The sequence below is a fragment of the Streptopelia decaocto genome (genome assembly GCF_964273445.1).
Source record: "Streptopelia decaocto genome assembly, chromosome: 1".
NCBI lineage: Eukaryota > Metazoa > Chordata > Aves > Columbiformes > Columbidae > Streptopelia > Streptopelia decaocto.
In genome coordinates, this window is record NC_138663.1 from 56,420,074 (window position 1) to 56,447,974 (window position 27,901).

The 27,901-nt window shown below is 39.0% G+C and overlaps 1 protein-coding gene across 1 annotated transcript in view; it reads left to right on the forward strand.

Annotated features, from left to right (window-relative positions):
• The window catches only part of PTPRR (protein tyrosine phosphatase receptor type R), a gene marked incomplete at its 5' end in the record, with an annotated part of 149,813 nt that overhangs the window by 15,720 nt on the left and 106,192 nt on the right, over positions 1 to 27,901 (forward strand).

Below are 27,901 nucleotides of genomic sequence, written 5' to 3' on the forward strand. Positions count from 1 at the left end.
TCTCCAGTGAATCCACCATTATGCTTACACAGCTGTTTGAAAACAAGCCTATTTCTTGCAAAGAATAAGAACTATCTTTTTGTTGGCATAAGCCATACATGCTCTTTCTGGGAGATATGGTTTGGGACCCTACTCATTCAGGTAACTGTGTGTAGGATCTTTCCTTTTCTCAGAAGAGTGACAGCAGTGCTCCCTCCTGCAGTGGAGGTCATGTCAGTGGAGCCATGTGCTGATGCCACCCTGCTCCATCCTCACCCTTCACTGTCACCAGAGCTGTCCTCTGTGGAGTGGGCAGCAGTGGCTGCCCTTATTTGGCACTGCTCTGCCTCACCCTGGCACACAGTCAGCCCTGCCTGATTACTGAGAAGAGCATTGGACTCATCCTTCTCCTTCTTGGAGGGAAGAACAACCATTTATAATGGCTCACCCACTCATTAGAGTGAACTAATAAAGATTAAACTGAAACAATGTAACTAATTACAATCAGCAGCTATTTGCCTAATTCTGTAAATTGCTCAGTACAGAAGATGCTGGATTAAAAGAGAATGGCCTTTACAAAGAAGGAAAGAAGACAGAGTGTACAGCATTAGGGCATGTTGGTACACAAAGTGTTTCAGAATTGCTTATGAGTTCCTCGTGTTGTTGGTACCTCTAGAGATCTGCCATCATGAATGCAACAAATGCAACAAAGGCTAGCGACACTGAAAATAATAACAGGAAAATATAGTAATTTTATTAGTCTAGCATTAAATTCTTAACAGTTAAAAAATACTGTTAGAGAACAACGCTCAAAGAGCCTCTGGACTTGTTGCATCCCACATGAAGAAGACCTCCTAATTTGAGATTAGAAGGCTGGTACAGTCAGTGGACTAGATTAATTTGTATGTAAGTGTCCATGTCAGAACAAAATAAGAAAAACAACGCACTAACAGCCGTGCTTCTCTGGGCACATACCAACTGTACACAGAGTGCCAATACTGAATGGTGCTGACCAGGAGGAGGAGAAGCCAAGCAAGCTGGATTCATCCATGCCCCAAGCTAGCCTAAGCCTGCAGGACCAACTCCATAGCAAAGATACCTGCTCTCTTTTTTTCCATAGCAAGCATTATTTCACCTCCTGTGGACGTGAAACCTTTCTGTTAGTGCAAGGAACTCAGAATATGCATGGCACCTTGTTCTTTCATTAAATGACAATTGCCTATGGTCTGTTATTTTAGTAGAACTTCACACACTTTTGGAGACCCACAGTCCTCAACTTTCAATGGAAGAATCTTGCAATATATTCTGGGGCTACCCTGATTTTAGCTGACTGGCTCTGTGCCTGCATTAAAAGCTAAATGAGGCAGATTTTCAGTTGACAGAGACATAAAAAAAAGATCTATTAAATCTACATTAAGTTCTCATTAAGTGACCTCGGTCTGAAGGTTTGCTACTGCATTTCTAGGATGGAGCTGCTGCTCTGAAGCCTTCTGTTCTCGCTGAGCACCATATGTGCTTTAAACGGGGGCATAGCAGCATGAGCAAATCATGACATGAAAGCTGTTTGTTGCTTGGGATCTTCATCTGTCTCTGGGTGTGTTTAAGGACAGCATTTTTGGTTTTTAATGTCATCCTTTCAGGAAGAGCCTTTGGGGAAGCGCATGTTTCAAAGCCACAGTGCTGAGTTTCGGACAGGTCACTGAACTAATCCCACAATAAGAAATTCTGAAGGTGTCGTCCTCCAAAGGGCAGCAAAGTCCCACAGCAAGGTGGTGGCTCTAATCCAAGCACAGCCCCGCTCCTCCCAGGTCTCTGCGCTTCAATGTTTTGTTTCTCCCTCTTGAATTTCACATTAAGTAGATGGTAATGTTAATGTCATTGCCAAGGGAGTCTGTGTTGTTTTGAATGCATGTATATTAGTGCTCCCTCTTGGTTTCAAACTAGCACTTACTGCTTGTTGCTGCTTTTTGGGGTTTAGCATACAGTGAAAGTGACAACATTTGTTCTTTTGCCCTGGCTGACCCTTTTTGTTCCAGCCTTTAGCAATGTTGCTGGTTGCTCAACTTGAAAGGGCAATTGCTAGTGTTAATGCTTCCTGTAATCCAGTTACATGACTAGTGCACATTGTGATTTAGTATGAAAGCCAGCAACGGGGGTTATTTTTTAAAATAAATCAGCATTGTTGTGGCTCTGCAGAGTGGAGGAAACTGAATTCAATCTAATTTCAGTGACTCGAGGTCCATTTTCTTCATGATTGAGGTGGAAAGCTAGGTGAATGGATGCCTAATGTAGAACTATTACAAGGTTACATTTTGTGCTAAGGACTAGACCATCTGACAAGCAAAATGTTGCCAATGCACAGCAGAGTGCTGTGAAGCCCAGAATTCTGCAGGTATTATGTCAAAAAGTGGTGGTTTGTGACTATCAATGAAGAACACATGTTAAAAAGTAATTTTACTGAAGCTGGGGAAATTGTAGTGCTTGTTTGCATAAAGGAGGAAGAGGAGGGATTTGTTTTCTGGGAGTGAGTTCTAGATAACTGAAGGCTTTCCATCAGGGTACCCAGTATTAAGTTCCTGTCTTTGTGTGTGTGTGTGTGTGTTTCATGCACATTGTTTGTTGAGGGAAGTAAGGACAATGCAGAGCTTTTAGAAGCATTTTGACTGTTCTATAAATGTCTCAGTGCTTACCCATATGTTCTGTGTCTTTAAATGACATGAGACCAACTCATCTGAAAATTGCTTGGTTAACATACTGAATTACATAATTTTTTGTAATGATTGACAGTTTCCTATATTGTATGGGTTTATTTTGGGTCTCAGAAACTATACACTCATCGAACATATAAGAGAGTTTGTAGTGAAATGAACAAGTTCTCCAAATGTTTATTCATGTTTATTTCAAGTATTTCCGATACTGAATGTGAGCACCAGCAAGGTCAAGGCAGTACATGGAAAGTAGAAATACTCTGTGGATAACCACTTTAAATTAAAAATGTTGCTGTCTAACACACTTGTTTACAAAAAAAACCAATCAAACATACATACATATACATAGTTGGGGCTAAACTTGAGAGAAAAGCAGAGGGACTTGTAGTAAAGTTTACAACTCAGACTAGGTCTAAAGTATCACTTCATGGATGCCAAAGCATCATCCTTCGTAACCTGATATAGTTTGATATATCCAAAGTCTCTCTCAGACACGTAAGTCTGTTGTACTAAGATTGGACTAAGCTTCTCAGATGCTTTCTTCACTTGTATCCTGTGATTCTGTGAAATGTAAAGATAATAAAATTTTCCCTTCCACATCTTGCTACTACTGTACACCTTCCTATATAAACGTGAAAATCTGTCTCTGTTTCTGTTGCTTAGAAAGGTCACAGCACTGTACAGTAGCCTAAAATGCAGCACATCTTTTCAGCTTTGTTTGGTTTACCGAAAGTGTTACTGAACGAAGCTGATTTAATTAGAGCTTCTCTCAGCTAATGTCAATAGGACATAAGATTCACAGACAGCCACACAGAGCTTCTCTTTGCCTTTTCCGTGACCTTTCGTGTAAGGCCGAATGCCTCAGAGCTATAGCTGTGCCACACCATTACATCTATTTTGTCATCAATGTTTGAACCATCTGCCTTCAAGCACAATGAAGTGCACGAGGAAGAGCTTCAGGTGCTAGTCCTTCCAGAGAGGATTCAGGGGAAGAGTAAAGCACATGAACATATGTATCTATAAGTAGATATCCACATGTGAACTAGGTATGCAAGCTTCAGTACAGGCAGTGGAAATCTAGTCTATTGCTTGTTAAGCTATCTAGCACTTTTCTAAACAATTTATGGAGGATTAGAGAGTTATTATAGGTCAGGGACCACATCCAATAGTCAGACTGGATGTGGCCAACCTGTTTAGGAGACTAGTACTGACATGGGCCATTTTCACATCAGTTTTTCTCATTGCCTGAGAACAGTACCAGACACATTTAATCTACTAGTATAACATAGTCTTGATGCCTACTTCAGGGTGAGCCGAGTATCTCCCTAAGCCCAAATGGCTGTAGTGACAAGATTTCTGTTGATGATAGTGGGTGCTTAAGCACCAACTGCACACTGACTACTTGCCTACGTATACATATTCATTATATTCTTACATGCACACAGACGTGCATTGAGTGCCTTCTTTTATCTGGAGCTGATCCTAGCTTAAACAACACTTTTTATATTGACATAATGTGGAAATCCTTTCCAAATCTAGGCACAGTTCAAGTAGGTGGGCTGCTTCTGGGTGGCTTTGGGTAGCTGAAGACCATGAGGCTGTGAAACCACAGCAGAACTGCTTTTACACTTCCGTCAAATTCATCCCACAAGTACTGATTGATCCTCTTGTCTAACTTTGCTCATACCATCTACTCAGAGAAGATGCATCTCTTGCTTGCCTACTAACATGGCCTTACATGTATAAGTTTATTCCTTCATCCGTTCCCCATTTACTGATGCACTGGGTTTAATTACCAGTGTTAAGGCCCAGAGCTTATCTATCTTATTAATTCCTTTATTTTATTTCATAATTCCCACTACTTGTTTTTTCATTTATTTGTTTTTGTTTTGTTTTGTTTTGTTTTTTCCTTGCTGGAAATGTCTATTTTTCTAATTCATTGCATTTTCTGTGAAGCCATGCCTTCCACATGGAATGTCCTCTCTAGGTTCCTCCACTAACACACAGGATGTCCTACTCTATCCTCCTTCATGTGTCCACCCAAGACTTACTTTTGATGGAAGACTTGCTTCTTCCTTTTAAAGATCAGTGAAACAAAGAGAACTAGACCACAAAGTATCCTTTCTTCTGAACATTTAAATTGCCTCTACTGATGGGCTTTGTTGGAGTTTCATAAGAAGAACTGCGTGAGGAGAGCTTGGTAAAAAGGTGGGGATATTCAATCTTTCCAGTAATTTTCAGTACAAAATATATTTTCCCTATGGGTACATTTTTGTGGAGACACGTAATATAGTTTTCTCTTCATAAAAATGGAACAAAGTCTATGGAATTTGATTTTTAGTCTTATTTAAATGGAAAATACATGTTTCTTTTCAGAGGTGTTTTGGTAACGTCATAGAATCATAGAATGTCCTGAGTTGGAAAGGACCCACAAGGATCATAGAGTCCAACTCCTGTACTTGCATATGACAGCTCCACAGTTCACACCATATATCCGTGTTCACACCGTATAAGATGCCCTCTTTCTGAAGGCTAAGTCCTTGAGTTTTACTAAATGAGAGGAGTAGGATACAGAAACCCCTCTGAGTCACAGCACCAAGCTGTGTGTGATATTTCTGTGTACCAGAATGTAAATGGCCTTCTGAGAATCCTAAGAAGAGAAGATGCTCCAGTAGTGTTTTTTCACTAATAACCTCTTCCAGCTTTGCCCAGCTGTCCACACCACTCACCGACTCTTTTCCATAATTTCGTACTACTCTTTTCCCTGATGTTGAATACCTTGCCTTGATATACAGTAATGTCTCTTCCTTTTTTCAGTTTTCTTTGTTAAGAACTCTTCTGTCTTTCAGGTACTGTGGCAGTCTCTGCTGGCACAGCATCCACCCAGTTAACTGGCCCAGTAAGGCCATGGTGAACAATCTGTAAAATTATATTTAAATGTTTCTGTCTCAGTCTGATAAAAATGCACGGAAGTCTGTGAGAAACTTTGATAGCTGAGAGTGATCCACTAGACCATAAATTTAGGACTGCTTTTAGGAGACAACAGACCAAAAGTCTCTCTTAATTTGTGAGGGAGAACAGAGGAATGGATAAGGCTGGGGATGTTCTTATAACAGAACAGGCGGAGTTTCTAAAGAAAGTGGTTTGTCATTGCTCATGCACTATCTGCCTTCCATCGCGTGTTGTGTGAAATGTTGTACTACAGTTAGTTTGGAAGTTATTCAGAACAGTAATTTTAGCTTCCTTCCCTGTACAACAAGGGTGTCAACAACTCATTCTAATCAGGGGCCACATCAGCCTCGTAGTTGCCTTCAAAGGCCCAAATATAATTTTAGGACTGTATAAGTGTATCTACTCCTACATGAGTAGGAAAACGAGTTTGACACCCCTGCTGTACAGCAATGTCCTAATTTTCACTGAGATAGATGTACATATAAATGTAGGTCTACCTATAGCTAGATGTAGTTATACTATATTGTAACAATACAAGTGACTAAGGAGCTGCTTTTTGAATACTGCAGAAACCTGGGGTCTCAGCTTTGAGTCTGTCAGACTCCAACTCCAAAGGCCATTTACCTTCTGATACGCAGACAGACCATGCACAGCTTGGTGCTTGACTCAGAGGGCTTTTTATATCCTACTCCTCTCATTCAGTGGAAGTACCCTAAGCTCACTCCCTCTGTAGGCCTTGAGAAGTGGTGGTCAAAATACTTTTGAAACTATATTAAGCTTCAAAATGGGACAAGAGTAAGGGAAGAAGATGGTTATGAGTGAGGTGAACAAGTAGTTCGGAAAGTGGCAGGTTGCCCAGTGCTGGGGCAAACAGCCAAGCTAAGTGTATATGAAATGTAACAAAGAGTCAGATGTCACTTTTTGCCACTTACCATCTGTTACTGCCAGCCAAAGAGAGGGATTTGCACTGGGCCAAACAGAGGAAGCATAAATACAAAATCATGTCTCTGCAGTCTCCTCAGCAGAGCCTCCTGAGGAGTAAGATCTTGAAATTCAGAAAGGCATCAACCATGTCCCTCTCCCTTTCCAGGTCATGTGTTTGTCCAATGCTTGGAACAACAGAGGACAAGTGCCGTGCTGATAGACAGTGAAGTGTAAGATTTTATTATAATTACAGTGCTGAATTGCTAACAAGCTTTAAATGTTAGTCACATGTTACAACAGTGGGCAGTATCAGGCAGTACCCTTGGTGTGATTGTTATAATCACTCTCATGTCCCTTTGAACTTTACATCATGACCCCAAACACCAGGTCTGCACAGCATTTGGCTTCTAGACTCAAGCCCACCTTCAAATAAGAGATTGATGCTCACCGTTATCTTAGTCCTTTCTTAAGTAATTATACTAGGCTATGTGCAGCAAGCCTTGCAAATAGACCTAGTAGCCTGCAGCTCTGTCATTCTGGATTTTGTTTGCACAGAGAAATCCAGAGAATCTGCATTAGTTGGCCTCATTTGCTTTCTGCTTCCTCCTGTGCACTTCAGCAGCGATAATCACATGCCGAACTGTTATCATGGTATTATGTTTGCTCTCGGTCTTTGTGGAAGACAGGAAAGATTGCATTAGGTCATAACATGGACTAAAACCTCCTTAAAGCACTTCTTTTGTCATCTGACTTGCAAAACATTAAAAGAATGTTAGTGGGGTATTCAGCAACCCAGTGCTTTAATTGATTAGGTTACTGCTGGCAACTTTGGGATTATCTTCTGTAACATTCAGTGGGATGCTAAACTTGCATAAAGGGTAGTCCTATATTTCACAAGTTGCCCAGGTCCTCTTTGGTTAAAAAATTTTCCTTTTCCTGCATTTTTTAGTGGAGGGAAGATGTTTATTGAAGTCATTTAGTTTTCTTCATAAGCCGCACAATTGAAATGAAAACTGAATTTCAGGAGCATGCATGTTATATGTTTTTAAGCTAAAGGCTAAAATTTCATTGACAACATTGTGCAGTTCATCTGTAACAAGATAAATATCAGCTGTTCCATACTTCTTTCATCTGTATATTCCTATACCTGGCCAGTCCCAGCCACAAAGTAGGTACTTGTGTGTAGCAGAACATAATCTGACTATGTTTTTCCATTCTTGAAGTTGCTGGGTTTTGTCCTCAAGGAATTTATTTTTTTTTAATAATTTTTCCATTAAATTAGATTGAATTCAGCCACAGTCGCAGCCGAATCAAAGATCTTCACTTTTGCTTATGCATTTTTAAGATATCTTGGAAGTGCAGGGGAATTCAGATATGAGAAAGGCTGTATACACAAATGTGTGAGACCTGGCTTGAAGCCTTGCTCTAAAGGAGGCAGAGGAGAAAACTGAACCTGAGTCTTTCTCATTTTACATGATCTAGTCGCTGAGCTAAGAGGTACAGTGTACCACTTATGCTCACAGATGAAATTATTTATTTAACCCAAAACACACCATTTCAGCCAACGGAATACTCAGAGAAGTGTTCCAGTACAAATTGCTTCTATTTGTTTTGATTTGGCCTCCAAAATAGTGAAAAAACCCACAAACAACCAAGCCCCCCTGCTGCCTCCTTATCACTTAGGTGGCCCCATTTATTCCTCTGATTGAAGGAGGCTTCTGTACCATTTCTGTGCTATGCTGTACTGAGATCCAGGAGAAAAGACCCAGAGATTTAGACAATGGTGGATTTTCCATCCATGCTCTCTGTTTGGCTTCTTTATGCCAATGCCGAAGCCACTGTGGGTGTTTCAGCATTTGGCTTTGGAGGTGGCCTTGCACTGCTTCCCAGTTGGAACTGCACTGACTCCATTATCCTGAACAGTACAGACAGTTCTGCATTTCACAGAATCACAGAATAGTTAGGGTTGGAAGTGACCTCTGGAGATCATCTACTCCAACCCAGATCATCTAGTCCAACCCAAATTTCAGCAGGAGTTCAGGAGATTGCTATACTGCTATCAGTGTTCTGTTTTCCTTTTACAAGTGATCTGAAACCTATTACTGCCTAAATTTGACTAAGGAAAGGGAAAAGCTTCCTGTCACACAGAGATTCACTGGAATCACACATGCTTGATGTCCAAAATCATAAATGTACAAAATGGGGTCATGTGACTCACCAATAAGCAAACCAGTGACTGCTTCCCATTATAAATGTATTGTATTGATAAAGTTCAGGAATAAAGACTGAAGCATCACTTTTTCTTTTTCCTTTTTTTAAAAAAAATTATTTTAGTGCCCTGAGAGAGTGATCTTTGTGAAAACCCAAGTCCCCTACAGTAACATTTAAAAGGCAGATAAAGGACACTCAGATAAAAAGACAGCAAGACAGCATGTGTTTCCTTATCAGTCAATATTTTGTTGGATCTGGCAATTCAGCCTTTGGAATCATCCTTTTGGTTCTTCACTTCTGATACCATTGTTAGGAAAAGTCACAGCTTCTATACAGTTCCTCAATAGATGGCTCATAATGTGTTCTTGTATGTAAGCTTCTAAATATTAAGCCTTGCTTTGAAAAAGAAAAATGATCTTTTTTTTTTATATCATTGCTGAATCAATATGTGATATTTTTGAACAGAGTGATGTTTTGAATCAAAGAAACATTATTAGGGAGCTGAAGATGATATTTGGAACACACTTTTTAAAATGCTTCATAGATCAAGTATTACTGCACTTGGGCATCTCTTTTGCAAAAAATAAATATTGAGTTCTGAAATGAAAGGCACAGGCTGGGAGGATATTGGAGTTTGAAAGTGATCATATAGCTGTCAACTGAATGATATTTTTTCAGTCACCTCAGTATCAAAATGATTCATGGAAAGGGGAATAACCCAGGGAGGCAAGCAGAGAGGTAGAAAGTCTTTGTTGTTGTTAAAATAATTTAAGGAATGGTTTGCTGTCCTTCCTTTGAAGGTCAGTCATGGCTGACAATTTGAAATGGAGCTAATTCTTATTTGGCTCTGTACCACAATAAACAGGTGGGAAATTCTTTTAGTGGTTATAGTGCTTTGCATCAAGTACATGGTAAAAGCATCATCAAAGTGTTGTGAGTATACATCAGGGCTTCTAATATAATAGCATTGGATAGTGTAGGAAAGTGGTTGGCAGTATATGTTGTATCTATGTTAATTCAAACATGAATTGGAACAAATTTACATTTCAGCCTTTATTATCTGTTGGAGAACAATAGTGGAATATCTGCTTTGTACAGGTCTGGCTAGGGATATGCATTCTCATGGGGAATGGTCATTGTGTAATAAACTGTAACATAGAAATCAATGACAATACAAATCAAGTTTTTTACATTTACAATATGCTGAAGTAAATTTTGCTTCATTTACATAATGTCATTGATTGAATTTAATTTCTTTATTTTGCCTATTTACTTGGTGCTTTTAGAATAAGAGGTCATCTCTTTGCTGGTACTAATTCTACTATTAATCTTGTTTCCTTTTTGAAAACACACTAAAAAAAAAAAAGGATCACTTTTGTTATGGTCCTGTGAAGTTCTGGCAACACATCTTTCTGCACTGTTTAGCCAAATTGTTGCTGATACACTTTCTTCATGCAACGGATAATGTATTGTCTAATTAAGAACACAGCTCTGGAAGCTAACCTTTACAAATTTCATGTAATAAAAAAGAGTTTACTGTACTGTGTAGTTCTATAGTAGTGCAGTCTTCTAAGCTGACAGGTCATTAAAACACAAAAGTTTTGGATTAGTGGAAGAATTACCTTAAATACTGCCATCTTAGAGCCTTTGCATTCTTTAGGCAAAGCTAAAACAGTATAGAAATTGTATTATTTGTCTTAAGGTGATGATGTAAAATAAGCATGAAGCACTAGTCCCCAAAACTTCTCTCATAGGCTTTCTCTGGAATGGTGCTACAGGGTACTGTGGCTCTGCCTAATTAGCCACAGAAAAAAGTGTATATAGGCAATAGAAGTTAACTTCAAAATAAAAATACTCATTCCCTTTCTTCCTCTCTTTTCACTCTGCCTACTATGACAGAAACTTAGCTTTTAAGGGTTTCTAGATTGACCCTGGTAGAAATACTCTGTTAAATGATGGCTGGGGTGGGAAGGTGATGATTAGCTGTAGGAACACCCCTCTGACATGCTCTATACCTGTTTTTGTGGTTGGAACAAGAGACTATTGACTGGAGTTGGGAGAACAAGGAAACATGAACTGCAAATTTAAAAGACCACTCAAATAATGCAATAGCAAGAAAGCTGTCAAATGTTGACCAAGAAAATTATTTGAAAAAACAACTGACCCCTCTCGAAATAGATAATAGCACAATAATTACATTGGTAGAGAACTTGAAATCCATGTACTAAAACAAAAATTTGATTGTAGGTTTAATTTTTAAATATGCTTCCTAAGAATCTGCCTGAAAATGGATATAACCTTTAATGAAATAACTGTAATGTGAGGTTTTCAGTAATGAATGAATTAGAAGACCATATGGATGCATTAAGTCCAATAATAAATGTACCGTACATGAAAGTAGGAAATCCATAAATCATTTATGATGTCCCTTCTCATCAGTTCTTGGATTTTGATTCTTAATTGAAAGCCAGGGTAGCTGGATATTAGAAAAACTAGATTTGTTAGTCAGATAACAGACAACTTTCATTAGAGCATTAATTAGTTTTAGAAGGCTGAGGTCCTGATACATTAAAAATACTTGCAGAGCAGTGCTACTTTAGTCGTGGGTTTTTTTTCTGTTTAATTCCTGTCTTCCTCCAGTCAATGGAAGTTATTTGTGTTCTACTTTAACTTGCTCAGCAAGCATTATGGGATACTACTGTGTTTATAGAATTAAGTATTGTCTTGCCCAAACAAATTGAAATGCTCCAAAAGGCTGCATGGTACAGTAACAAAAGTAAAATGGCTGTTCTTACAGTAACAGTGAGCTTGTTTCCTCTTTCAAAAGCAGAGATTTAGAAGACCTGTTTTAGTCAGTTCATTCTATGCACAATCCTTCATGCCAGTAGAGACAAGGGTACAATGCAGAAAATACCTTTTTTCCTTCTTTTCTTTTAATTTTTCTGCTATTTAAACACACTAATTTAAACTCTCTTTTTATCACCTTAATAGTTTCCTTCCTGGATCTTAATCCCATTAAGAAGAAGGCCAAAATAAACATTTTGCATCACTCTTTTAAAATGAGAGCACAACATACACGCTGAAATTAATGTGAGACTTAAGCTACCTGCTTACTCTGGCAAAGAGTTACATGTCTATGCCAAAATGATCAGAGTTGTTTTAATAAAATACTTTTGGAAATTTTTAAACAAATAACCGTATTTACAATATTGGTTCTAAAAAATATGAAATATTGAGTATGGCAATAATATTATTCAGTATGAATAATGCATCTTTGTGGTGGTGATAAATATGCTAAGAAAAAATAGAGAAAGGCAGCTTATTTTCAAAGATCATATTTATTTCTATCCAGTTTTTAAGAGTCGGATGTTTTTATAATTAATTCTACCTTATTCAATGTGAGGGACTAAGGGATGTTGTAGATAATTGAAAAAAAACCCTGATAATGTAATGTAACAATATAACGATATAATACAGTAAGACCATGATGTAGACATAGTGGGCACAGAGTTAGCTCACATCTATCAGGGCTTGCTAGCCAAGGCATAGCATCAATGCACAAAGCTGGCCAGCTCTAACCAAAAAGTCTCTTGGAGTGCTAGGTGATGTGTTGCAGAACATGAGGAGCATCAATGTCAGCGCTGAGTTAAAGGTATCCTCTTGCTTAAGGGCAGCTTTGGTGTCTCCACATTCATATGCCATTAAACTGAAATCCAAGGGCAACTGAGCACTGACTGTACATCTAGGCCAGACTCAGATGTTCCCAGCTGTCCTACCCACAGTCAAACCCTTTCTCTCACCCTCATGTAACTGATCTTTCTTCTCCTGTAATGCTACCAGTTTGTTTGGCTGGCCAGCCACCTGAGTTCAATGGTTGGCAACGCTTTCTCTTGTCCCACATCAAATTTACGTTTGGTTTCTACTGTTATCTTTCAGTGAACTGTAAAACCACCTTGGCTTACAGCTGCAGGCTTTCCTAGAAGCTAGCCAAAATTTCCTTGCGTGCCATGTTTGATTTACGGGCTGCCATTTGACCAGTCCTCATCTGTTAGGAGCATGGCCCTATAAGTTCTCTTCATTAAAAGTAAGAAACTGTAAATGAAGGATCCAGTGCTTTTGGCATTCTGCATATTTGTCTCTTTTGATCAATCACTGAAGAAATTAAATACTTTGGAAATACATATCTGCTGCTTGAAAGGACTGTTCAGTCACTGTGGCCTCATTAATGTCTTTGCGTGTTGCCAGTCTCAGTGATCCCAGCCTTTGCCAAACCCAGCTGTGTAAGTCTGGCAAAGGCTGCTAGCTTTTCTTTGTTGTCTTGATGTTGTTATAACCCTCTCGATCCACTGCTCTACCGCTATTGATCTTTGATTTCTTGGCTATGTTACTACTATTGTAGTTTCTTCAGTTGTAATGGCAAAGTATCCACTATAATTTTTGGCTCCAATACATAGTAATTTATTTTCTTGGCTTGTCTACTTTAACATATAAGCTGCATCTTTGCTTTCTTAAGTCGTATTCTGCCTGAAGGCTGACTGACTCTGTCTTTGGCTTTCTTTTCTTTCCCTTGTCTCTAATTGTGAACTTCTTTCAAAATTACTTGGAGGCTGATGCAATAAAAAAATACCATCACTTTGATATCACATCAGCTGCCAATTAGGTCTTTAACAGTTTGTTAGTTAAGGAGTGGATCACCCATTCCTTGGAGCAATTGAGCTGTACAGGAGGCCGATCAAGAACCACACTGAAATGAAATCTTCTGAGTCAAAATCTCAAGGCAGAGGTATCCTGAAAACAAAGTTCCTTTTTAAAGAATTTTTGAAGTCAGGGCAAATTTTTTGAGGTTAAAAAAAAAAAAAAAAAAAGTTTAACTGGGATAAAACTGAGCTATTTAGACACTTTAATTGGGAGACAAGGAGGAAATGAGAGTCACGCATCACAAATGGCCAAGATTCCAGATCTCAAGGCATAGAGCTACAATGGATGCTCAGGTTCCAGCGCTTCTTTTGCCACACTCTGGTAGGAGTCAAGAGTCACAAGGAGGAAATTAGTTAAATTCTCCAAGTCAGGTTATTTGGTGTCTTTGTTTACATTTTGGGATAGACCTGAGACAGGCTCATACAGGGGGTGTTTTCAGTGCACTGGAGATTGGTCCTGCCTTTGATGTGTGGGAGTTCCAAAAGGCCATGTCTCTTTTAGACACTGAAATGCTTTGCTCTTCTTTCCAGATCAATTTTTATTTAATTATTTGGACTGAATAGAATCTGTGGTGTTGGCGGTAGAAGATTTGTCTGGAAGTCCAGTCATTCAATTAATCATGTGGCATACAGAAGACAAAGCAATTATTCTTTATTCTGAAGCGTATACAGATCAGGGACTTGAGCTGAGGTCTCCCATAGCCAATATAATGCTCTAACCACAGATCTATTGCTTATTCTGAAGTAAATTGATCTTCAGGTCTTCAGCAGGTTAGCCCTTAGTGAGATTATCAGCAATATATTATTTCCCAGCAGTACAAGACTCACAGTTTTGAGAAGAAATTCTGGGGATGAGCACTGGAAAAAGAAGCTATTCGTAGCTGTCCTGTACAAAATCAGGAGACAGTGTATCGGCACAAATCTCAACATAGATTACCCTGATAAGGTTATGCTGAATTCCTTATCAAAACTAGATGGGAGGGAGTTTCTGCATCCTTCCTAGAGAAAAAAAGTTGAAGGAGAAACCATAAAGTATTTCTGTAGAGGAGTTAAGATCACATGCAGTCCATGTGGTTTATCTGATAAAGTGGAAAGGCAGAAGTTGGTTTTCAGAAGCAATACCAGACAGGTTACATAAACAGAAAGGAATGAATAAAACTGTAATGTGGTGCATCTAGTACACTCCATTATTCTCTGCTTAGAAAGATCACTTATTATCCCTGGAAGCCTTTTGAAAATCCTTCATGTATAATCAAGAGTCATTTAGTTAAAATCATGATGTCAACGAGACAATCATTTCAGCCAAACTTGCACTACATTACTTCTGCATTCTTCATTCTTTCCTGAATTCTATTTTCTACTGGGACTTGCAGCCTAATACTACTGATGTGAATTGATATAAAACTTATGAGTGTAGGAGCCCTGACTGCTTGATATGTTCTATGTTGCCCAGTGTAAAGCTTGTATTTCTCTCCATTTAATCAGGCATGTAACATATTCAAAAGCATTGATTCAGAATAACATTGCTGCAGTTTTCATACATCCTTCTTTTTTTTTATCCTTTTCTGTTTTAGCTAACCATTCGGTGCTTACCATGCACTACCCCTTTTTATCCTTCTCTTTCATTCCTGTAATAAGATCGCTGGAGTTCTTGCCTATTTAAGACATTTGTCTCACCATCCATTCAAACAGTCTCTGATGATTCTGTTCTTTCATCTACTCCCTCTCTGACTCTGCTGTGTGCAAGTCATATAAAGCCTTTAATCCTTTCCTCATCCAACCATGTTTTGTTTGGTTTTGATTTGGTTTGTTTGTTTGGGTTTCAGGCTATGATAGGGCAAATAACTAATCTTACCTAAAATCTTTCATAATAAATTTGAACTTGGAAAAATACTTTGAATACCACATTCATCTTCCTTGATCATGGCCCCACGTAGCTGCTAAAGTGAAACTCTGTTTTTCTCCTTGGAGTGCCACAATGGTCTTCAGCACACTTCTGCCTGTGCGCTCATCCCTTCTTCTCATACCTTCTTATTCTCATGCTCTACTGTCCTACCCTCCTTTTTGCATCTCTTCTGTGCTATTCCTTACCCTAGGCTATTACCAGGGGTCTTGGCTTGCCTTTGTGTTTTAGTAACCTTCACCTTTGTCTTTCTTTCCCCCTTTGTCTTCTGCTCCTTCCTTTAGTCTTGTAGCCTCAAACCATTTTACTGATCTCTTTTTCCTCTCCATTTTTACATATTTCTTAGCCCACACTTCTCCTTTATAGACTACCCCTCTGCTGTGCATGCTCCTTATTTTGCTTAGGGCCCTTTTGTTACCAGATCTCTTACAATGTTGTGGATATACAGACTTGTTCTTGAACTGTAATGTACATCTTCTCGACATGCCTGAGGGACAGGATGCCATCCAAAGGAACCTGGAGAAACTTGAGAAGTGGGCCCATGCAAACATGAGATTCAGCAAGGCCAAGTGCAAGGTCCTGCATCTGGGTCAGGGCAACCCCTGGTATCAATACAGGCAGGGGGATGCAGGGATTGAGAGCAGCCCTGTGGAGAAGGACTTAGGGGTACTGATGGATGAAAGATTGGACACGAGCCAGCGATGTGCACTTGCAGGCCAGAAGGCCAGTTGTATCTTGGGCTGCATCAAAAGCAGCATGGTCGAGGGAGGTGATTCTACCCCTCTGCTCCAATCTGGTCAGACCCCACCTGGGGTCCTGTGTCCAGCTCTGAAGCCCTCAGCAGAGGAAGGACATGGACCTGTTGGAGAGGGGCCAGAAGAGACCACAAAATGATCAGAGGGCTGGAAGTCCTCTCATATGAGGACAAGCTGAGAAAGTTGAGGTTATTCAGCCTGGAGAAGAAAAGGGTCCAGGGAGACCTTACAGTGGCCTTTCAGTACTTAAAAGAGACCTGTAAGAAGGATGGGGACAGACTTTTTATCAGGGCCACTGCAATAGGACAAGGGGTAATGGTTTTAAACTAAAAGGGGAGATTCAGGCCAGACATGAGGAAGAAATTTTTTACAATATGGGTAGTGAAACACTGGCCCAGGTTGCCCAGAGAGGTGGTAGATGCCCCATCCCTGGAGACATTCCAGGCCAGGCTGGACGGGGCTCTGAGCAACCTGATCTGGTTGAAGATGTCCCTGCTCATTGCAGGGGGTTGGATTAGGTGAACTTTGGAGGTCTCTTGCAAGCCGAACTATTCTGTGATTCTATGATTCTGTGATACATTGTGACAGTATGGCAGGTTTTCTCAACTCTGTTTTTGGTCATATGTTTTGGTCTCTTTTTTTGTTGTTGTGGTTTTTTTTGTTGTTGTTGTTTTTGGCATGTTTGTTTTGGGGTTTGTTTTGGTTTGTTTTTTAAATTAAATAATTACTGTTATTTATTTTATGCATGGCAAAAAATGTTGTGGTTCACTGTGAGTATTTGTAAATTTATTTTCTTATTTGCTTTTGTTAAACTAGAAAAAATCAACTAGAGAATTTTTCTGCTGTTACTATAGGGTGGGCTTGCTTTTGCAGTGCTCCACAGACTTCTGGATTCCAGCTACTGTGAGGATTATTGTGAAGCATGTACACACATGTATTTGCAGACCTGTAATGAAATTATGATATAAATGATTTATGAAAATCCCATTTAAACTTGGAACCAAAATATACTTCGAAGTCCAAGATTAAATCTTGCTATTTTTGATAAAGGGTTATGGAAAAAAAAACATTTTCACTTTGAAAAGGTTCATGTTTACCACATGAGTGGTGAATAAAAGAAGCTGAATTAATGTCTGTTCAAAGACAATACAAAGTTATCTCAGCTGAAGTAAATATTAATTTAAGATTAATATTGTAAGGTATATATGTCAAATGTCACTTAGCACTATTAAAATATGCAGTATTTCTTAAGTATAGGCCATTGAATAAATGGCCTATACTCTGTGGAGTTTTGGAAGAAAACGTCTAGTGAAAATACATAGGTATCAGGTAAAAATATTGTCCACCAGATGTCCCTATGCTCATAGGTGGTAATGAACATCTGTCTAATTACTTTTATTAAAGGCAATTTACACACAGTGGATGTATTTCCAAAGTCTCTGTTAACCACGGTGTTATAAGATCATGGATAAATTGCAATTACATTAACAGTATTGGAGCATTATAGTTATGAAAATAAATTACAGGAATTCACTACTCAGTTTTTACTTGCCATCTCAGTTTTGTGTACTTTTCATTCTCTTGGGGAACACTCTACCTTTCTGTCTATGAAAGACAAGTTATTAGGACTGACAGAACTAGGGAGCTCAAGGAGTGTGGCTTTTGCCAAGATTTCTTTTAACTTGGGTAGATATTGGAGCAGACTCTAGCCCTGGTACCTGCATTCCTGCAGGGTGTTTCATCTCTGCCAGCTGCTCCCTTAACTCCAGCAATGCTCCAGCCTAATGCTCGGCTGTCAGCCCTCCATGCATATTTGGGGGCTACTGCAGGACTGTGAAGTATCTCTTCTCAAGTGGTAACTTAGGCTGCTGCCCTCAAATCTGTAGATAACCATATATCTGACCATGCCCATGGTGGGAAATGGGCAGGTCTGCCAACATGTGTGTCCTTAAGCATTGTGGCTGATTTGAAGACACAACCTGACTTTTTAGTGATGCCACAACAGAGGCGGGACACCTAGTCCTCCTTCTGCCTGGGATGACTAAGCTGCCAGAAGAGCATCTGAATCCCTGCTGGGAGCAAGGCCATGGTATGACTGAGATCCCACCCCAGGGGTTCACTCTGACAGGTCTGCACTGGTGTCTATCCTTGGATAAGGCGACTGTAAACAGTGGGTGGCAGGTCATTTGGTCACAGGACCGATGTCCAAGCCTTCCTTTCATTTACTGTGTCAGTGCCACCATGGCATAGCCCAGGTTGGTGATATGCAGTCCTGGCAAGCTCTGCAGACTTTCCCTACCTGTATGCTATGGCAGATCTTGGCAGCTACCACATATGGCCAAGGCCCAGCTAAGCATGGAGGCTGCCTGGCCTCCTGTCTTATCTCTGCAGAGGGACTGTCACTGTCAACAGCTGCCATGCTGAGGTACAGGCACCCATGGGCAGGGAGCAGCACTTTGGCTTGGAGTGGCCTCCTTCAGGACACAAATGAGGTACGTCTCTTGAGAAGGGCGACATGCCTAGTGCTCCAATGGCCGCCCCAGGTCATTTTTTCCTCTTGTTTTTGCTACAAAGAGCTGGTGGATGATGGCAGGAGTCAAAGAGGGCTTCTTGGAAAGGACTGTGTGGGAAAGGCACAAGACGTTTGTGTTAGCAGGACCTGGGGCAGACCCTCAGCAGACCCAAGCACTCCCTGCAGTGTTGGCATATCTAAAATGATTGAAGGTGTTTGGGAGCTGTTGTTTAGACCTAGCTTTGGGCCTGAGGTAGTCTTGCAAGAATCCAAACAAATGAGCATGGGCGAACTACAGGTTTACAGAGCCAAATCTTGTGTACCTGCCAAACAACGCACATCTGGAAATCCCACCTCTACCAGTAGCCATCTATTCTCAATAATAGTCCTGTTTTATGGAATTATCCTGGCGCTGAATGCAAGTTTACAAGAATGCATCCTGTATTTAGACCTGATAAATTAACTGAAAAGTGTGGACAGAATTATAATTTTATGATTGTAGTTGTGATTCTCCAGATGTTTCTATGTTTGGCAATGAATATATTTATATATATTTTTTTTAAAGAATGGTTTTATAACCAATCTGCTGCTTTTTAATCATAGTTACAAAGTTTTGTAAGATGCATAGCCTTGAACATTTATGTTTAATGTGTATGAATTTATTTATGGTCATTTCTTTTGTTTTCTGCCCTTTGTTTAAGTGAAATGGTACCTATACAATTCTTATTAAAATGAGGTAAATGTTTATTGCCCATTAATAGGTCCTTCTGATAATAATGATAGAGCAAATGATCCAGTTTCTGTTGGTTTTCCATGTGTTTGTGAGTCTGTCTTTTAGTATATGCATGTGACTTTTCCGATCGGTGAGCGGTTATGTAAGTTTTCATACTAGATACATAGGTTGATTAATCAGTAGGAATTCTGTCTTAATGACTGCCTTCTGGTGTCTAAGCACTGTAAGCTTAATTAAGTAAGGGGAAATCAGTGGGAGCCAAAGGAGGTGGGAAGGGAGTCAGAAAGAACAAATTTTTTAAATAATCTGGAGAAAATAAACCACTTCTGAAAGCAGCAGACATCCTTATCTTAGTGAATGTGCTAAGAGTTTACCTCTCCTAAATTAAGCTATCAAGTAACTCTTTGTAAAAATATATATCGTATTTATGTATACTTGTCTGCATGCATTTCAAAATGGCATATTGCATGGAAAGTTGTGTTAACTTTTTTGTTGCAAAGTTTTCTGTTTCCACAAGACATTATTGTCTGTTAAGAACAGCTATCAAACAAAATAATAAGAAAAAAAGTTTACTGCCATAGCCCAGTAAACAAAGCATGAAAGGTTATTCCAAGTCTGAGTATTAGAAAATGCTACTCAGATTTTCAAATCTATAGACCAATAGAAAAGTAATTTTTTTTCTCCTAAACATATTTATTTTTATTAAAGTATTTTCAGTTTGTGATATACCATGATATTAATATCAAGAAGCTTTCAGGAAGAAGGTTTAGTGGAAGTAAAAGGTTTTATGTGCATTTTAGCCCAACAGACTGAACTAAATTTATTTCAGTCCACTGAGCTAACTATATAACTTAATCCTGTTATTTTATTTGCAGTTTCCTGGATTATCTCTAGCTCTTTAATCTCATAAAGTACCATGTTTATTAAACTGCTTGCATGTGTTGCGGAACGACATTGGCTGAAAAAGAAATAGAGACAACAAAATTTCTTCCACAACTTTTTAAATTTCGATGTAGGAATGTACAACACCTACTGTAAAGGGAGTAATGAATTCTGCTTATGTAAGTACTTGTAATTTTTAAATAGATTTTGTGCTTAGACCTAGAAGGAATTGTATAAAACAGGCAAAGGTATAATAACGCCATTGTGAATTAGCTCTATTTTAGCAGTATGTTGCTAATGCTGCAATGAAAGGACTCTTGTCTGTAGTTATTTGAAAATGCTCATTACAACTCATGCCTTTCATGAGCTAAATTTCAGTTTACAGACCGATCTAGCATGGAATAATTCTACAATGATGGTAGTTATGAAATATTCCAATACTTATGCTAACCTTCTGTAAAGTGTATATCATACAAACATGGATAAGTTTTGGTCTGCAATGGCCTTTTTTTTAATAAAATTGCCTCCATAACACTCTTTACAGAGGAGTTAAAATCCTCTTACTGTGACTTCTTAGAATTGTTTTTACTGGCAATGAATATAACACCTGTCTTTAAACTGGTAGAGCTTTATGAGGAAAATTGACAATGGATTTTTGAAGTGAGGGAAAAACATAGGCAGTAGAGGAGTTGTTTTGAATAACTATTAACCAAACACATTTGATTATCAGTAGTTAATGTGTTATTGTAAAGTCAAAACATGACTAGAAAAAATGTGGAAAAATTCAGCAATCCTGAGTATTATCTATATGATGCCTGTACAATGGGAAAGAAGGTCTTGGATAATATATATACTAGTATTTGTTTAATTATTTTCTTTTATTCTTAGTGTACCTCTAGTCCTGTAAGTTGTCCTGTTACCTTGGTTACCTTGGTGTGAATTACAATATGTAGGTGTATGAAAAATACCTGTGTGTGATTTGGGCTCGTTGGTGTTTCTGTCCCAAGTTCCAGCTGCATCGAGTTTGTGTCTCTGGGGATCCCATCCAGTGCTGGGGCATCTATTTGCCTGGGTCTTACTGGGGAAGGGAGCTAAAGGTCCCATCCTGTGGGCACTTAATGAAACTGAAAGCACCTTAGATAAATACCTGCACGGGAAACGGTGCTGCATGCATTTCTAGTGTGGTGATAAAATAAAAGGTTCAAGTTCACTGGTAGTTTCTGCCTAGACAGGGCTGAGATCTCAGTGCGTATGAAAATGAAAGCTACAGGCCAGCAGTGAGTGCAATATTGCAGCACAGCAGATAGACAAGGAATGTAGAGTGGACTGGATGACCCTGCCTGCTTATACATCATCATTTTGAGTCTTATGAATATGACCAGGAGTATGTCCATCTTGAAACTCTCGGATTTCAGTGAGAATGGCAGATTCGCTTTTCTGTTTTGAATAGCTGGTCGGGATTATATCTGTGGTGCCAAAAGACCTTTCTGACAGCTGCAGCACTTGCAGTCGGTCAGTGTGACACTGAGCTCTGCCTGAGAGCTCCCTGCCAGAGTCTTCAGACCACTGGAGCTGCCCAGAATGCAGCTATCCTTCATTTCTTGTCTTGCCCTTTCTTTCTTCCCATAAGGGCTAATAGCATTCATGATATGCTTTCTCGAGGACAAACCTGACAGCTGATTTTCAGTGAACTGATCTGTTTATACTTGGCTTTGCTCCATCAATGACAAACAATATTAGATCTATAAAATAACATTTGTGCATAAGTTTTGTGAAACATTGTGTGAAGGTTGTTTACATAGGGAAAAAGGCAATTCTCCTAACTTAGCGTATTAGTTATTGCTCATAACATTTGGATCACGGTCCAGGATAGATGTTATATATTCACAAAGGCAAAGAGCCAGGAAAAACCTTTCCTTCAGCAGAGTAGCTGAGATGAACAAAATGTTCCTGGTTCTTTCATTGCTTTTCTTTCCATGACTTGCCATATCACATAATAACATGAAATAAAACAAAAGTGCATCTGTCTAATCTCGTAGCACTCATTCAAGCAGACCTTCCACATACTCCAATTTCTGCCTCTGCCTTTAGGTTGTGCTCTTCATGCTGCAATAGTGGAGGTGAAATACCTGTGACAGAATGACAGAAGTCGCACCAGAAAGGGTGGCACATGGGAAAACAGTAGTTTACTTGAATAACCATGGCCTTGTCAAACAGCTTGTTTGATTCCGTTTTGGGGAGGAGTTTAGGAGAAGAAGGTTCTTCTGAGAGGGTCAGAGCTCTGCCCTGGAGCCTTCTGCCTTTGGAGGAGAGCAGCTTCCTAACACACGTTTCTTCTGACCACAACCATAAACATGTCAAGGTGCATTCATGTTTAAAAGGCTGCTCTTAGACATTTTAGCCAAGCACCTCCATATTTTTAGCCTCTATAAAGCCCGTTCTCCTGAGCATTTCCTTGCTGGTTTGATCACATAGCCCCCTTAGAAGCCAGAGTAGCAACTAAGGACCCATTTATGGCACATATTGCAAAGAGCTGCCTGGAAATGAGCCAGATCCAGGTATTGGAAGCAGTATGGCCATCATAGCACAGTAGCCATAGCTGGGATTAACTTCTATGTTTCAGGAAGATATTTGGGTTTCTTTACCCTGCTCCTCAAAGTGCCGTAACTCAGCAGGTGGCATTTGCGAACATTTGAGGCACAGGAAGGGTCCATGTGGCCATAATACCCCTTTTCTTCTGGTTCTTCAGCAGGGATGTGAATGGTGCCACCAAGTGTGCTCTGAGATGCAAGATCATAAATAGTAAAATAGGGCCTCTGTCATAAACAGGATATCGAAGTTATTGCATGATATATGTGTGTTAAATAGTATATGTTTATTATTAATCATAAGAGGTGCAGTACCCAGTGGGAGATGTAGCTTTATTGCTCATAAATGAAAAATTAGTACTTTTTTTGTAGTGTTTGGTTATTATTTTGTAAGAAAGAATTGCTAAATGTTAGTAACTACGTAAAAAAAATACCAAATACTGGTATGACTGGATATTTACTGGATAAACAGGGAGCAAAATCCAAGACTTGCCTCCTTTTGTACCTAATGCAGTCACTAAATTGCAGAGTTACAGTCACATTTGTTCTATAGCTCTTCCCTCAAAAATCTGGACTTCTTATCTATACACTGAAGTGTCTTCAAATGGATGGATGGAGAATGGTTTAAGTCCTAGAACAACCTCAGGCTTGTTAGACAACACTCATCTTTGGGAAATGTGGCTTGAAGTCTCCTTATAAAAGGGAGAATATTGGACCTGCACACTTTTTCTTTCGATGTCATGTCTAATCCTTAAATTACTAGAAGGAATTAATAAGGATACAATAATTCCTATATAGTACTGGTTGCAGAAATGGGCTAAGCATAAGCAATCAAGCAGAGTCCTCCCCCAGAGGAGGACTTCTGATGTGGAACAGGGTTTTAACCATGCCACTTCCATGGTAATCTTTGGTCACCAGCTCCAGCGCAGATTTTATGCATGACCTGTCTGTTTATGCCTCAGTTTCTTCTCCATTCAATCAGGGTATTATTTGATTTTACCTCATACAGAGGTAGCTGCAAATATACATTCATCAACAGTTTGTGAGTTTCTCAGATACAACAGTAATGACTTCAGAAAGTAAAAAGCCTTTAAAAATCATTAAAATCAGTATACATATATGTCTGAAAAGGTACTTCTAAAGTGAATTTTCTCACAATAGCATCAAGGAAACTTTGTACTCTCCACATTTCACGGAGAAAATACATTGGTTGAATTGCATAGCTTTCTGGGTTCTTATAGTTTCAGTTTACAATGGGTTTATATGACATAGTTGAGTTCAATAGCAAGAAACTTGATCCAAAAATACAGTAGGTGCTTCCTATGTTTGTATTGTCTGAAATCAGATAATTCTCAGTCTACAGCTAAAAGCATATGCTGGTTTTCACTGTAGACTTTTAGAAATTAATTCAGTGCATTTAGACTTGAGCAAAAACACACACAGTTTGCGTTAAAATCAAAGTTCTAGGAAACTCATTTCTTGTAGGAGTAGGTACTGTAGAAGATCCAAAGATCTCTCCTTAAAGATATCCAAGATATGTCCTTAAAGCTGTGACACTTGACATCACAATACAGGCTTGTTGGTGTTATGTCACAGGTAATGCATTCAGTAGGTTGGATCTGGCTTTACCTGGTGAAGATGGATTATTTATTATGAATCCATCTCTTACAGAAAACATAGCATTAATGTAACAGAAAAAATCTGACATGATGAGATATGCCTCTAGTAGAAGCAAATCTACGTTTGCTCCTATGACAATTTAAGGAAAGCATTTGAGTGAAAGTGTTGGTAAAACTGTGAATCAAACCATAAATATGGTGTTGCAGAAGAGGTGCTGCATGCAGATGTTGCAGGTAAGGCAAGAGCAGGGCATGAAATTACAAGTTGCTATCTGCTTTTAACAAATTAATTTTTCAGTTCTGCCAGGCAAAATTTTAAATTCATGATTAATGCATGATGGTCAGTGTAAAGTTGTTGGAATGACAGACAGTTCAGCACTGAGTTCTGCTACAGGCAACAAGGCAGATCAGGGAGCTCGAAGCTTGTTTCTTGTAGTCTTACATGGACAACAAAATACTTCTTCTTGTCCTTAGTATCTTGATTTCAGAAAGCTTGCATCATCTCCAATATGTTTTCTTGGAAGAGAGAAGGCTATGAGAAAGAGATGATTGATAAGACTCTATTTGTGTTATTACATGTCTTCCAGTATTTTGCAGAGACTGGTAGTTAACACAAGCGTGAGGCTGATGTGGCCTCCAGTGAAAATGAGTTTGACACCTCTGTTGTAGGTAATCATCCTAAACCAGAGAAACTCTGTAGCACTAGTAATTATAAATTGTATCAATTCTCTCATTAAGGTTATTAATTATAAAGGTAATGGGGCATGCCTTTAAACTTCTGTTTACCTTCACTTTTTTCCTTTTTAAAGGAAAAGCTTTGAATTTTTTTTCTTCTATTTTTGTCCAAAATTATAGCTATTCTATAGAAAATAATATACACTTGTTCGATCAAAATTAACTTTATATTACTTTTCAACACCCCCCATTTAACGATTTCTTCTTATTTTCTTTTGTGCTGTTATGTAATTCGGTAGAATGAATTGTACCTGTGCTTTTTTCAAGGTTGGTTTTTATTAATCTTTTTTGAATTTTGCATTCTGTAATTCTTGAAAACTTGAAACGTTTTGGATAAGTTAAATAAGCAGTAACAAAAAATACAAAGCACAAAGAGAAAAATAGGAAAACTGGAAAGGAAATGAAAATAAATAGCAAAGCTGGAAATAATTTCTTCTATTCCAGTAGATGACAAAAAGGTTGGACTGGGGCTGAAGAATTAGAGGGGGAAAAATATGTATCATAGTTTTTGTTTTCTGAGACTAAATCAATGTAAAACTCCAAATGGAATAAGGTCAGGTATGCCACTTTGTTTATTGTGAGGTTTTTTACATATAAATTTCATGTAAAAACATTCAGATATTGTTTTCTTTGGTAAAAAATAAGATGAAGTTATTTTTCAATGGGAAAATTTTCAGACAGAATAAGTCATCCAGCACTTCTGGGGCTGATGGCTTTTTTGCTCTTGTGGATTACAATCATGATTTGGAAAAGTTTAGGAGCTGGTCTGTTTGCAGTGATCTGAGAAGCATCCCTGAGCTGCCAGGTACCAAGCTGCAGTTCTCAGGGGTTACGAATGCCCATGCCAACCATCACCAGCCCCATCAAGTAAATCAGCCAGGCAAAAGGAATTTCTGGATTTTGTTTGCACTGTTGTGTGTTGTCCCTTATTGATGTAATCATAGAACCATTTAGTTTGGAAAGGACCTTTAATATCATCAAGTCCAACTATTAATCTAGCACTAAGTCCACCACTAGACTGTGTCCCTAAGAACCTCATCTATACATCCCCAGGGACGGTGACTCCACCACTTCCCTGGGCAGCCTGTTCCAATGCCTGACAACCTTTTCCGTGAAGAAATTTTCCCTAATATCCAATCTAAACCTCCCCTGGCACAATTTGAGGCCATTTTCTCTTGTCCTGTCACTTGCTACTTGGGAGAAGAGACCAACACTCTCCTCACTACAACCTCCTTTCAGGTAGTTGTAGACAGCTATAAGGTCTCCCCTCAGCCTCCTTTTCTCCAGGCTGAACAGCCCCAGTTCCCTCAGCCACTCCAATGATATTGTATGTGAATGATGCATAGTAAATTAATAAAAATGAAATCTCCATTAGGAAGAAAATATTGTCGCCTATCAAACTTTCAACTATTAGATTTTGTATGCTTTCTCAAAGGAAGGCGGGCAGGCAGGCAGGCAGGCAGGCAAAGAAAGAAAGAAAGAAAGGGAAAGAAAGAAAGGGAAAGAAAGAAAGAAAGAAAGAAAGGGAAGGAAAGAAAGAAAGGGAACGGAAGGAAGGAAGGAAGGAAGGAAGGAAGGAAGGAAGGAAGGAAGGAAGAAAGAAAGAAAGAAAGAAAGAAAGAAAGAAAGAAAGAAAGAAAGAGCAAGCCACAAGAAAAAACACTTTAAATTATAGCTCATCTTGCAGGGGCTCTCGTGGAGAAACCATTGAAGCTCTATGTCTCCCAGCTGCTCCTAAAGGTTTCTACCTTTCCCAAGAACTGTTAATTGTATCTGCCATGCTGTCAGCTCTACCTCCTCGCAGTGGCAATACCGAGGTGGAGAAGGTCAGTGTAAGCTGAGGTTTTACAGACGACAGGGCTGTGTTCTGCAGTTGCAATCAAAGACTAGTGTGTGGCCTCTGAGGAATGTGCACTGGCAGATTGTGTACTTGGGGAATTGCTCTGCATGGCAGCTTCACATGAATGATTCAGGTCAATATCTCGAGAAAAAAGTTTGTAGTGGAAGACATCTGTGATTTAACAGAAAAACATACTTATGTTTTTCAGATCATCAGATCTTCTCATTATTGTTTTTGAAATTTTTGTTAATGGCCTTGTGATCTTGCTTCAAATTTTCTGACAGCATGTTAAGAACTTAAAAATGGATTCAATTAAAAATAGTTGTATCTTTCAGAGAAGATAACTCCCTAAGAAACAGAGGAAGTCACATTGTCTTGTGTAAATCACAGCCTTGCCTTGGTAACTGGATAAAAGAATTTGAATCAAAGCTAGTCTTCACACAACATGTTCTCTACTTTAGAGTTTCTCTAGCTTACAAATTATACAACATGTATTTAAGGCTTTCAAAGCATGCAATTTCTTTCTGATTTTAACTGTGCATGTGTGTGTGGATCTGATTTGCAGCATAGTCACTTCAAGATGGAATAGAATAATTAGAAAAGGTCAGTATGTACAAAACCCAAATATCTACCCACATGATGGAATTATGAAACTACCATTTCCAGCCTTCTAGGGGAAAGAGGTGATCATTCAAAGAAATACAACCAATATTAAATATGTTCTGTCTCTTGTTTGCATGCGTGTGTGCACGTGTGTGTGCATGCTATAATTCAGTGGTATCATCAATTTTGAAACTGCTCTTGAAAGCAGTTTCCCATGTATGTGGTTTGCCAGCACATTTTCCTCAAAGTAGCACAAAGTC